Source organism: Salvelinus sp. IW2-2015, linkage group LG4p (genome assembly GCF_002910315.2).
Source record: "Salvelinus sp. IW2-2015 linkage group LG4p, ASM291031v2, whole genome shotgun sequence".
NCBI lineage: Eukaryota > Metazoa > Chordata > Actinopteri > Salmoniformes > Salmonidae > Salvelinus > Salvelinus sp. IW2-2015.
The window spans coordinates 7,976,327-7,989,915 of NC_036841.1; the positions used below are offsets into that span (position 1 = coordinate 7,976,327).

Here is a 13,589-nt window from a genome sequence, read left to right on the forward strand (position 1 = left end):
TTGGGATGTGTGATATCACTTTTTGTGAATAGCCTTTTAGGAGGTGCTGCTTGGCAAATTGAATGGGGTGATCATGTGATGACTTTGGGCCTTTAATTAAGTAATCTACTCTCAAAAGTAAGGCCATGTTTACAGAGTAAAGTAAGCTTATGGAAATGGTCTGGCACTGTAGGCCCTCTGCACAGCATTAGAGCAATGCTCATTTCATCCCATTCCTTCACTATGCCAGCCAGCCATAGAGCTTAAGCTGTCCATGTGTATGTTCCTGTCATCAGTTTGTGTGTGTGGCCTGGTACATGGAGAAAGTGCTGCATCAGTTTTGCGGTTGGGACTGGGAGGTAGGCAGGGAGGTCTCCCCCTAGTTGCTTGATTGTGGAGGTTTCAGATGGGTCATTAGAGAGGTCCAGCAGCAGGGGTCTTGGTTCATCAGGGCCTTTACTGTTAATCTAGAGATGTATTCCAACAGATAAATCAGAAAAAATATAATTGTTACTATGAGGGGCAAAGAATTCTGAAGTGCAATAACTACATGAAACCGCTTCTAAATTCTGTCATTTGTATGTACAGTATATCACAAAAGTGAGTACACCCCTCACAATTTTGTAAATATTTGAGTATATCTTTTCATGTGACTGAAGAACTGAAATTACACTTTGCTACAGCCTGGCTGGTCTGTCCTTGTGGAAGTTGTAATCTAGTGCTGTCAGCAGTGTTCTGGCCTGCTGTCGTAGATCAGAATATGGTTCTGGTAGGACTCAAGATCAGCTGTTGATCTGTAAAGAAACAAACACAAAACAAAGAACACAGAAGACATAAAGAATGTGTCATGAAATCAACTAATTTGTCATCCTCCTTTGGCTGTGTGCAGGTGTAACCGATGTGAAATGGTTAGCTAGTTAGCAGGGTTTAGCGTTTCAATCGGTGACGTCACTCGCTCTGAGACCTTGACGTAGTTGTTCCCCTTGTAACCAATTGATAAATAGGGGGAAGGATTCTTGTGAAAATATGTAACCCGCCTGAAGTTCAGTTATTTATGAAGATCCTTCAGCCACCTTGTGTTGAGGATGATGTCTGTGAGAGCCTGATGTGCTGGAGAGCCCTTTTTGATCCATTCCTTGGTGTGGTTGTCTCCCAGGCAGTCGTGTTCACAATGTCCCAGTGTCCATGTGTGTTTATTCATCAYGTGGTGAATAACACCTCTCCACAGGTCCTGAGATATACAATCGCAATGCATGCATTCTTTCAAAGATTAGTGTCATTTTACACTTTGCCTGTTGCAGATATGATTTCAGCAACTCAGGGACGAGTGCTAGCGCACAAGTACATCATCACTCAAACATAACATAGAAATAAGTCTTACCTAGGGCTACCACACAGTCTTTGGTTCGTAGAGGTCAAGCATACTTACTTATGTCTAAATAGCATAGGAAGTTCAAAGATACAATTCTGTGACATCCTTCATTGCATGCATGTAGAGAAGTACCACAAACCCATGTTAGGATTGGATTAACTCACTCATTCAATGATGCTTCCTGTGCCTCTCGAACGGATGTGGACCTCAAAGTGTGGAAGGGCGTGTTAATCTTCACCTCTTCGCCGGTTGTGGAATGGGCACTGATCAACAGGTAGCACAAGAAAGTTTGTCAGATGTATTAATCTGTCTTCATAAGTGATGGATGCATGCTTGCCAATGATGTCATCCTCGCAAATCACTTGATGTGGGTCAGGCTTGTCTGTGGATGGAGGTGTGTCTGTGGCAGAAGAGTCTTCTAAAAGTATGAAGTCCTGCACTGTCTCTTCCACACTGATGACCGGTAGTCTATCAATGCGCAGCTGTGGATGGAGAGATCCACTCGTTTTGTTTTAACACAGACAATAATGTGGATAAACAATTTTAGAAAAACAGTACAGATGCACATAAAAAAATGTATACATGGCTAAAGGCATAGAATGATAAACATACCGCACACAAAGTGAAGGAATGTATTCTTTGAAATGCAAGAGAAAGGCCATACTTTCAGAAAGGAGTCTATGTGTAATTTAGATGTTGACCACCAGATRGCAGCAGTGTGAGTGCAAAGTTTCAGACTGAWCCAGTGAAGAATTACATTACTGCACAATATTTTGTATCAAGTCTGCCAGGAGTTTGCCCAAATGTGGTGAATTGGTCAATTGATACGTTTTCAAGTACATAACTATATAGAACATACAAAAAAATTTACACACTCCCAGGAATGTCATACATGATGGATCATTAGCTGATACACTAACTTTCACACATCTAGGTGGCCGGGCGGGGTGGGTGTGGAGCCAGAGACAGCAATGGGGTCAAACTGTAAACCCCAGTTCCTACATTTSAACATAAAAATKTATTTTTATCAAACAAAACTATGCTACGTTTTATCTCTGGGACCGTCAGGATAACAAATCAGAGCAAGATTACTGAATGCAAGTACATTATTTATCTTCAGAGTTGAATGTATCAAACCAGTTGCCATGATAAAAAAAAWAAAATGGTCCACTCTCCTCAACCAATAGCAAGGCATTTTCTCACTCTAATAGCTACTGTTAATTGGACACTGCAGTTAGATTAACCAGAATTTAAGCGTTCTGCCCATATAAGACATGTCTATGTCCCAGAAAGTTGGCTGTTGTATACAACTAGTCACATTAGCACACGTTAGCAACAACCGTCCCAGTTTAGGGACACACATCCCGTAGAGGTTTTAACTCCTTAAAGCTGGAATCAGCGAGTCGTCTGCGATCCCCAGGACGCACCTCTTTTGTTATTTCTTTTGAAACCCAACAGCCATCACTTCTCTTTTCAGGTGGAGTTGATCCAGATCCAATACCAATGATGATGATGCTTGTTCAGTAGATCATGTCTAAAAAACATTGTCCCTGCAACCACAGCTGTTCACCTAAAACTAGCTAGCAGCTGACTACCCTGCTGTTTACATTCTAGCTCTCTCATGCACGCTCCCTCAGGCCCAAGCGTTCTCTCTCGCATCTATGCCCTCTCCCACTCTCTCACAACCATAGATTGTGTATATATAAACAACACAAGAAGCAGGGGGAAGCCTGGGGTCATGGACGACTCGCGGATTACCACTTTAAATATGTCCAGGGGTACGCGCAATGCCGTCGGGGGTACGCCAAATCAAAATGTGATTCACTTTTTTATATATATATATTTATTCTTCACATTTTCAAACAGTCCATTTATTTTTCAATGGGTCCATACATTTGGGTGAGGTTTTTTTCTCGCCTGAGTAGCCTCGTTTCACTGCCAAAAATAAAATAAAATCATCTAGTGTTCAGCGAAATAAGAACAAAATGTCAGGTAGCCTAGTCAAATAATTAACATCCAATCACATTAACCGTTACTCTCTCACGAGAATTCCACTAATGGTCCGTATGTAGCCAAATGTAGCTGCTGCTCATTCCGTTTGCGTGTATGAGCTTATTATTTGTATCTCAGTGCCATTTGCTTGGATAGCTATAGCCTAATGTTAGCTCGCTAACATTGAACCWGGTTGGTTAGCTACCTGCAGATTCATGCAGGGTAGTAACGTCATGAGTTGGGATTATGGTTAATTGTTTACCTAGCTAGCTAACGTTAGCTGGCTGGCTCGCTAGCTAAATTTAGGTGTATGATCTTATTATTTGTATCTCAGAGCCATTTGCTTGGCTAGCTATAACCTCATGTTAGCTAGCTACCTGCAGATTCATGCAGGGTAGTAACGAGTTGGGATTATGGTTAATTGTTTACCTAGATAGCTAGCTACATGTCTTAACAAAAGATTCCACTATGCAAGTAACCATTTCGGGTGCGTTTGTCAATTCTGTCTGGCCATCTACTCCGATTTCAAAGCACTCTCGTCTGAGTATGCCAGAGCGCAGAATAACTGATGAATTTACGAACGCTCAACACCCGTTGAATATGGCSGGTGTCAGTAACAGTCTGCAAAAATGCRTAATTAAATTGTTGACAGCAGCACAGTTACAGTCCCCAACGCTCTGGATAACATGAAAACAGTCTAAGCACCTCTGCTAGGGTGAGTAAAATGGTCAGAGTGGGGTGTTTTCTCATTTGTGTCTGGAAGTAGCTAGCAAGCTAGCCAATATTTGCTTGGGTGCTTGACTGCAGTTGTGAGGTCAGAACGTTCGGATCAACCATACTCATCGGCCAGTCGCTCTGAATTTAGGAACGGACAATCTGACAGCACAGTTGCAGTCACCGACGCTCTGGATAACAGAACATCCTAACCAGCTCTGCTAAGGCGAGTAATGTTCAGTGAGCTGTTCTCTCATTCGTGTCTGGAAGTAGCTAGCAAGTTAGCTTGGGTGCTTGACTGCTGTTGTTACTACAGAATGCACAGATCAACCCTTAAAGAGATGGGTGGGGCTAAAGCTTAAGAGGGTGTGAACAATGCTGAATGGGTGTAGACAAAGAAGGGCTCTCCAGTAGTAGTACCAAAACATTCAAAGGCCATTTTCTCAATTACTTTCCCATTGTTGCTCAACTGTAGTGTATGATATGCCATTTTGTAGCACCGAGTCTCTACTTTTATTCAATGTAAAAAACACAATTTCAAAATTTGCTACATAAGACCAATTTGAGCCAGTCGGTCACTATGTATTCAGCCACCAATTATTCTGTKCATACATCAACTATTAAAAAATAAAAACTTTATTTTTGTTAAATATATAGGTATTTTCAACATAATACAAACCTGTGTGGCAGCCATTCTATCACGGAGAGCAAAAAGCCTCTTCTCATTTCTTTCTCTATGCACCTGCCTCTGCCCCCTAGCTCTCCCTCTAACCCTGCTAGTCGGACTGCCATCATCAATTTTGTCCAACGCAACCTGTGCATACAATGAATGACGTTAGCTAGATGTCCTGCTATGTGAAATACTTTCTTACAAACATTGGCTATTACTAGCTGTTTGACACTAATTGTGTCAAACTAGCTTTGGTTTAGCAAACGTTAGCAAGGGAACAGACAGAACACATCACGGAAAATCGAAAAGTTGGTTCAGAGTTATTTTTTAAAATTTCAATCTGAGTGTCCTGATCGCGTCTGTTGTGGGTGGACAAAATCAACATGCGTGCAATGGCCAGCATGTTAGCATTGCAAAATAAATTGACACATACATTTTATTCAATCATTGCACCCACACTGCTAGCAAGCGTCTGCATTAGTAGTTTCACAGTTCCAGACAAGAACACATTCTTGACTGGGCATTGACATCGCATTACTAGTTTCACAGCCCCATGCAAAAAACACATTCTTGACCAGGTATGGACATCACATTACCAGTTTAACAACATTCAAGAACACACTATAGGCCAGGAATGGTGGTTGCATTACCAGTTTCACACTGTTTACTTCAGATACAACTTACTGGATTTAATCAAGTCAAACTTTGGGATAATTCAGTAAGAACAGCAAGCACATTAATAACTAGTAGTAGGAACCAATAGAACTTGATGAGCAAGGTATGTCGCAATATCCTTTAATCCTTCCTCTTAGCAAACACTATGTTTATTAAGGTAAATGTGTGTGCTTGCTAGCCTTGAAGTATTAATGGTTGTGAAATAGTAGTATTAGTGACAGTGGTAATGACGGCAGTAGGCCTAGTAATGGTAGTAGTTAAAGGTAGTTATTTCGGGGTGGTTTGTAGGTGTGGACTTATTATMGTGGGTTATAGTGGGAAATTATAATAGGCACGCGTGAGTGCTAGTGCATTATTAGCAATAGAATGGGTTTTAAAGATTTCCATTTTGTTTGTTATAGTAGTCGGATTGTTCTGTGGCAGTGATTTCAGTTTAGAATGTTGAAGCTTGCATTCCACCATCGAAATGAATGGAGATACAACAAGCTTTATCGTTTCTAAAGTATGAATCGTGGCAAAAAGCTGTGTTGAGGAAATCTAAATTAAGTCAGTCAGCACATGTCAACATTGGGTGGTTTTTGTAGTTGAAATGGATCAAGAGCAGTGGCGAAATGTTTTTTGCTCCATATTCTAAACTGAAGTCACTGCCACAAAACTTTCAGAATGTTCAAAAATATATATAATTAAGCTTAAAACCCCATTCTATTGCTAATGATGCTATACTTACTCTAACCTATTATACTTGCCCACTATAATAACTCCACACCTACAAACCAACCCAAAATAACTAACTTTAACTAACCCATAGCCTATGACAACCACCATTACTACAACTACCATTAGCTAGGCATACTGCTGTCATTACCAATAATACTACTATTTCACAACCATTAATACTTCAACACTAGCAAGCACACACATGTACCTTAATAAATATAGTGTTTGCTAAGAGGAATGATAAAACGATATTGCAATATACCCTTGCACATCGAATTATATTGGTTCCTACTACTAGTTATTAATGTGCTTGCTGCGCAGTTATATGAACAAAATGTGGCCACTTATAGTATTGTTTTTACTGAATTATCTCAAAGTGTTACTTGATAAAATCCAGTTAGATATATCTGAAGTAAACGGTGTGAAACTGATAATGCGACCTCCATACCTGGCCTGTAGTGTGTTCTTGAATGGAGAGGTAAAACTGGTAATGCAAATAGCAACATTTGTTTTTGTCCAAGGCTCAACCAGTCTTCACTTGACCACCTAGCATCATAGCATGAGTTTTGTCTAACCTCCAAAAGCTTCAAACACTAACACAGAAGGCAGACGTTTTTTGTTTGCAGCTTATTTTTTCGGARAAGTCGGAGGCGATCGAATAAACCCCCAATTCTCCTAGCAAACATATAATCTTAGGACAATAAAATGGATGAGTTACTGGGAAGATTAAATGACCAACAGGACATTAAAAACTGTAACATCTTATGCTTCACGGAGTCGAGGCTGAACGACGACAATATCAACATACAGCTGGCTGGTTATGTGATGTTCCGACAGGATAGAACATCGGCGTCTGGTAAGACAAGGGGCGGYGGTCTATGTATTCTTGTAAACAACAGCTGGTGCATGATATCTAAGGAAGTCTCGAGCTATTGCTCGCCTGAGGTAGAGTTTCTCATGATAAGCTGCAGACCACACTACCTACCGAGAGAGTTTTCATCTATATTCTTTGTAGCTGTTTACATACCACCACAGTCAGAGGCTGGCACTAAGATAGCATTGAATGAGCTGTATTCTGACATAAGCAAACAAGAAAACGCTCACCTAGAGGCGGCGCTCCTAGTAGCCGGGGACTTAAATGCAGGGTAACTTAAATCAGTTTTATCCAATTTCTATCAGCATGTTAAATGTGCAACCAAAGGGAAAAGAACTCTAGACCACCTATACTCCACACACAGATATGCATACAAAGCTCTCCCTCGCCCTCCATTTGGCAAATCTGACCATAATTCCATCCTCCTGATTCCTGCTTACAAGCAAAAATTAAAGCAGGAAGCACCAGTGACAAGATCAATAAAAAAAGTGGTCAGATGAAGCAGATGCTAAGCTACAGGACTGTTTTGTAAGCACAGHCTGGAATATGTTCCTGGATTCCTCCAACGGCATTGAGGAGTACACCACATCTGTCATTGGCTTCATCAATAAATGCATCGATGATGTCATCCCCACAGTACCAACGTACATACCCAAACAGAAGCCATGGATTACAGGCAGCATCCGCACTGAGCTAAAGGCTAGAGCTGCCGCTTTCAAGGAGCGGGACTCTAACCCGGAAGCTTAATAGAAATCCCGCAATGCCCTCCGACGAACCATCAAACAAGTAAAGCGTCAATATAGGACAAAATCTAGTCATATTACACCGGCTCTGACGCTTGTCGTATCTGGCAGGGCCTGCAAACCATTACAGACTAACAAGAGAAGCACAGACGAAAGCTGCCCAGTAACACGACTCTACGGGACGAGCTAAATTACTTCTATGCTCGCTTCGAGGCAAATAACACTGAAACATGCACGAGAGCACCAGCTGTACCGGAAGACTGTGTGATCACGCAGCCGATCATGCATCACTGCAGCCGATGTGGGTAAATTTTTAGACAGGTCAACTTCACAAGGCCGCAGGGCCAGACGGATCACCAGGACGTGTACTGCAAGCATGCGCTGACCAACTAGCAAGTGTCTTCACTGACATTTTCAACCTCTCCCTGTCCGAGTCTGTAATACCAACACGTTTTTAAAAAGACCACCATAGTCCCTGTGCCCAAGAACACTACGGTAACCTGCCTAAATGACTACCGACCCGTAGCACTCCCGTCTGTAGACATGAAGTGCATTTAAAGGCTGGTCATGGCTCACATCAACACCATCATCCCAGAAACCCTAGACCCATTCCAATTTGCATACCGCCCCAACAGATCCACAGATGATGCAGTCTCTATTGCACTTCACACTACCCTTTCCACACTACCCTTTTCCATCTGGACAAGAGGAATAGCTATGTAAGAATGCTGTTCATTGACTACAGCTCAGCATTCAACACCATAGCTTGAGACCCTGGGTCTCGACCACACCCTGTGCAACTGGCTCCTGGACTTCCTGACGGCCGCCCCCAGGTGGTGAAGGTAGGAAACAACATCTCCACTCGCTGATCCTCAACACTGGGGCCCCACAAGGGTGCTTTCTCAGCCCTCTCCTGTACTCCCTCTTCACCCATGACTGCGTGGCCATGCACGCCTCCAACTCAATCATCAAGTTTACAGACGACACTACAGTGGTAGGCGTGATTACCAACAACGACGAGACGGCCTACAGGAGGAGGTGAGGGCCCTCGGAGTGTGGTTCAGGAAAATAACCTCTCACTCAATGTCAGCAAAACAAAAGAGATGATCATGGACTTCAGGAACCATCAAAGGGAGCACCCCCTATCCACATCGACGGGACAGCAGTGGAGAAGGTGGAAAGTTTTAAGTTCCTCGGTGTACATATCACCAACAAACTGAAATGGTCCACGCACACAGAAGAAGGCACAACATCGCCTCTTCAACCTCAGGAGGCTGAAACTCTCACTAACCTTTACAGGTGCACAATTTAAAGCATCTTGTAGGACTGTATCACCGCCTGGTACGGCAGCTGCACCGCCCACAACCGCAGGGCTCTCCAGAGGGACTGCACAACACATCACCGGGGGCAAACTACCTGCCCTCCAGGACACCTTCAACACCCAATGTCACAGGAAGGCAAAAAAGATCAAGGACAATAACCACCCGAGCCACTACCTGTTCACCCCACTTCCATCCAGAAGCCAAGGTCAATACAGGTGCATCAAAGCCGGGACAGAGAGATTGAAAAGCAGCTTCTATCTCAAGGCCATCAGATTGTTAAACAGCCACCACTAGCACAGAGAGGTGGCTGCCTACCTACAGACTTGATATCATTGGCCACTTTAATAAATGGAACACTAGTCACTTTAAGAATGTTTACATATCTCGCATTACTCATCTCATACTGTATACTGTATCCTTCACTATCTCTTCTTTACTATCTATTGCATCTTAGCCCCTTTGTCACTGCTCATCCATATATTTTATAYTTATATATTCTCAYCCCATTCCTTTACTAGACTGTGTGTATTAGGTTTTGTTGTGGAATTTGTTAGATATTAGGTTTTGTTGTGGAATTGTTAGATATTACCTGTTAGATACTGCTGCACTGTCGGATCTAGAAGGATAAGCATTTCGCTACACTTGCAATAACATCTGCTAACCATGTGTATGTGACCAATACAATTTGATTTGACACGAGCTAACTAACTAGCTTCCGAAGTTTCTGAATCTGGGCACATTTTAGTCAGCTAACGTTAGTCTAGCCAAATACCTTTTTTCCAAACACCCAGTCAAGCTAGCTAGCTAGCTAATGTTAGCTTTCTAATTTTAGCTAACACCCAGTTAGCTAGACAWTTTATTCTTTGTGTTAGTTGATAAAGTTGTTCTTACCTTGCTAATTACTGTARACTTAAGTTATTGACATAACCTACTAACTAGCTAGATCAATTAACATATTTTTTTCTCATTGTAATATTAAATAGTCACTAACTGTCACTTAACTAATGTTGTTTATAGCTTTAAAATTAGGATCCTATACCTTAAGTATTTGGTGATGGTAGTTATCTAGTAACAGTTTTTCGCTTTTCCTTTTCTTCTTATTTCAGAGAAAGCATGTACACCATCTTAAGWATTATGGAGAACTGACGGCAAACACACTGAAGACAAAACATGCCCCTAAGATTCCCTCCACCAGCAAGCAGAGCACATTACTGAAGACAGTGTCTCAAAAATCCATCAACAAAGCTGTGGTGAAGTATGTGGTCCAAGGGTTCCAACCATTCGCTGTTGTAGAACACAAACCGTTCAGAGAGTTTGTCCAGGATCTGCAGCCTAACTCAAAGATCTTATCAAGGCCCACACTGCGCTCCAGGATTGATGAAGGCTCCAAGGAAATGAAGAAGAAGGTGACTGAGGCCATGAGAGGAGTTGACCACATCGCCACCACCACCGACTGCTGGTCTGCAAGAAGACAGAGCTTCATTGGTGTTACTGCCCACTGGATAGACCCTGACAGTTTCAACAGATGCTCTGCAGCCCTGGCCTGTAAACGGTTGAGAGGATCGCACACCTTCGATGTGTTGGCAGGCACCCTAAATAACATCCATTCTGAGTTTGAAATCATGGGTTAAGATTGTGAGAACAACAACAGACAACGGCTCTAACTTATTGAATGTTTTCAGAGTTTTTGATGAAAAGATGAAAAACAACGAGACAGTGGAAGCAGTGGGTGGTGAAGCAGCTCAGCCAGGACAGGAAGATGGTGAAGAGGAACAAGAGGAGAGTGAAGAAGTGGAGTTTGTTGAGGTGGCAATGATCCTGAATGAAGATGATGGTTTTGAGTACCAGTTGCCGAAGCACCAGCACTGTTCTTGCCACCGACTCTAAGTATCTACAGTCAATGCCCTGAAAGCAACATCCAGTAAGAAAAAATAAATAAAAAGTGTCCCGTTCAATATTTGCCAAGTGCCAAGCCCCAAGCACTATGGAACAAATGAAGATGCTTGCAGCTGCTGCGCCCGAATGCTACAGTACAAGGTGGAACTCCTGGTTCATGGCTGTAGAAAGACTCCTGAGGATCGTCAAAGACAAAGGAGTGGCGGTCGTCAGAGTTCTCTGCACAGACTTCGAGGTTCCAATGTAGGTAAGGATTATGTATTATTTTGTCATAATTTAAGTTCCTGAATGTTGTCTAAATCTGTTGCAGTTTCCTGACCCTTTGCTTGGGGACTAATAATTGTTTCATGTTGTAGCCATACACTAACATTGATTACTGTAGTTAAATCAGGTGAAATGGTTAGTAGTCCCCTTTGTATACGGTTAGGAAACGCAGTATTATTATATATATTTTTTTTTCATAGGTTCAATCCAGCTGCACTCGCCTTCCTCACAGAGTATGCTGCCACCATGAGCCCAGTCGCAAAGGCCGTCAACATCCTGCAGGCTGAAACCAATGTCCAGATGGGGTGGCTACTTCCAACTACCAACCTGCTGATCACAAAACTTGACMGACTCAAGTTGTCCCTGAAGTACTGTAAGCCTCTGGTGGATAGCTACAACTGGGACTGAAGAAGCGCTTCAGCCACATGTTTCACAACCCTGAGCTGATAGCAGCTGCAATCCTTCTCCCCAAATTCAAAACAATGTGGACAAAGGATGATACCACCATCAGAATGGGTAACACAACATGTGGTAGATTAATAGTTTTTTATTATTCATAAACTGTGTATAGTGTACATTTTGACACTTCATAGAGTTGAGAACCACCCATTTAAACTACAATCCTGACTTTGTGGTTCAGTCCAATGGGTAGCCTACTTAGCCCTGTTGCTTGGTTTATATATATGGGGGATGGGGATGGATTAATGTAGGCTCTTGACTGCATGATTGATATTGTCATCTCCCTTGTATTTCAGGAATGGACTACATMAAGGACCTGRAAGAACCCTTGATGCAGCTAGGTGATGGCATCAGTTCATCAGATGAGGACTTCTTCTCTGCCATGAAAACCTCTCAAGCACAAGAAATCTCCAAACAGATGGACGGACACCTGGCCTGTTCAGCTGATCATATGGAGTTGCTCAAGTCCTTCCCGGCAGTCTGTAAGCTGTCTCTGAGGTTAAACACACCCTTACCTACATCAAGGCTGTTCAGCGTTGCAGTACTTGTTTTCAGCCCCAATGGCTGGATTCCAGAAACGTTGAAAACCAGCTTTTCCTGAAGATGAACCGTAAATTCTTCAACTTCAAGTAATGACAGCTTAACGCTAGCAAGCCCAAGGACACGGCTGCCTTATGCGTTTTGTTAATTTATGTTTAAAATTCTAAATCTTTACACCCAAGCCATAAGACTCCTGAACAGGTAATCAAATGGCTACCAGGACTATTTGCATTGTGTGCCCCCCCCCAGCCCCTCTTTTACACTGCTGCTACTCTCTGTTTATCATATATGCATAGTCACTTTAACTATACATTCATGTACATACTACCTCAATTGGCCCGACCAACCAGTGCCCCCACACATTGGCTAACCGGACTATCTGCATTGTGTCCCACCACCCGCCACCCCCTCTTTTACGCTACTGCTACTCTCTGTTCATCATATATGCAGTCACTTTAACCATATCTACATGTACATACTACCTCAATCAGCCCGACTAAACGGTGTCTGTATGTAGCCTCGCTACTGTTATTTTTCACTGTCTTTTTACTGTTGTTTTTATTTCTTTACTTACCTATTGTTCACCTAATACCTTTTTTGCACTGTTGGTTATAGCCTGTAAGTAAGCATTTCACTGTAAGGCTGTTGTATTCGGCGCACGTAACAAATAMACTTTGATTTGATTTATAGGTGTCCTTGTTACGAAGGCATGACCTGACACACTGATGGAGCCAGATACTTAAGGACATCCACCACTGCTTAATATAAGGAATTTAATGTATAACTTTTACTCAAGTTTGATGATTGAGTACTTTTTACACCATTGAACTTAAGTACATTTAACACCAGATACTTTTAGACTTTTACTCAAGTAGTATTTTACTTGGTGACTTTCACCTTTACTTGAGTCATTTTCTATTAAGGTATCTTTACTTTTTCTCAAGTATGAGAAAACTCTGTGGAATGGTACTGCTTGACCTACAAAAGGCCTTTGATACAGTTAATCACTGTCTCCTAATCTTCAAACAGGAGGCACTGGGGTTAAGCAGTATCCCTCTAGGCGAGCAAGTAGTAAAGGTTAATGGTTCACTGTCTCAGGCAAAACCAATGAGTTGTGGCGTCCGCAGGGGAGYGTGCTTGGGCCTCTACTGTTTTTTTACTGTATATTAACGATATGAAAGATGCTTGTTCTTGCCGTCTTTTCCTTTATGTGAATGACTCTACACTTCTTGTGTCTCACAAAAGTAAAACTATGTTGGAGAGCATACTTATCACAGAGCTTACTAGCAAATGGCTTGGCGATAATAAGCTATCTCTGCACTTAGGTAAAACTGAGGCAATTATTTTTGGAGCCAGACCTAAATTGAGTAGC

The 13,589-nt window shown here is 42.2% G+C and overlaps 1 long non-coding RNA gene across 1 annotated transcript; it reads left to right on the forward strand.

Annotated features, from left to right (window-relative positions):
- The first annotated feature begins 6,564 nt into the window (after positions 1-6,564).
- Positions 6,565-12,706, forward strand: LOC111960104 (uncharacterized). The gene is made up of 4 exons (XR_002876772.2): positions 6,565-6,975; positions 10,165-11,201; positions 11,419-11,734; positions 11,974-12,706. It is a non-coding gene; the product is annotated as an uncharacterized lncRNA (long non-coding RNA).
- Positions 12,707-13,589: the final 883 nt, after the last annotated feature.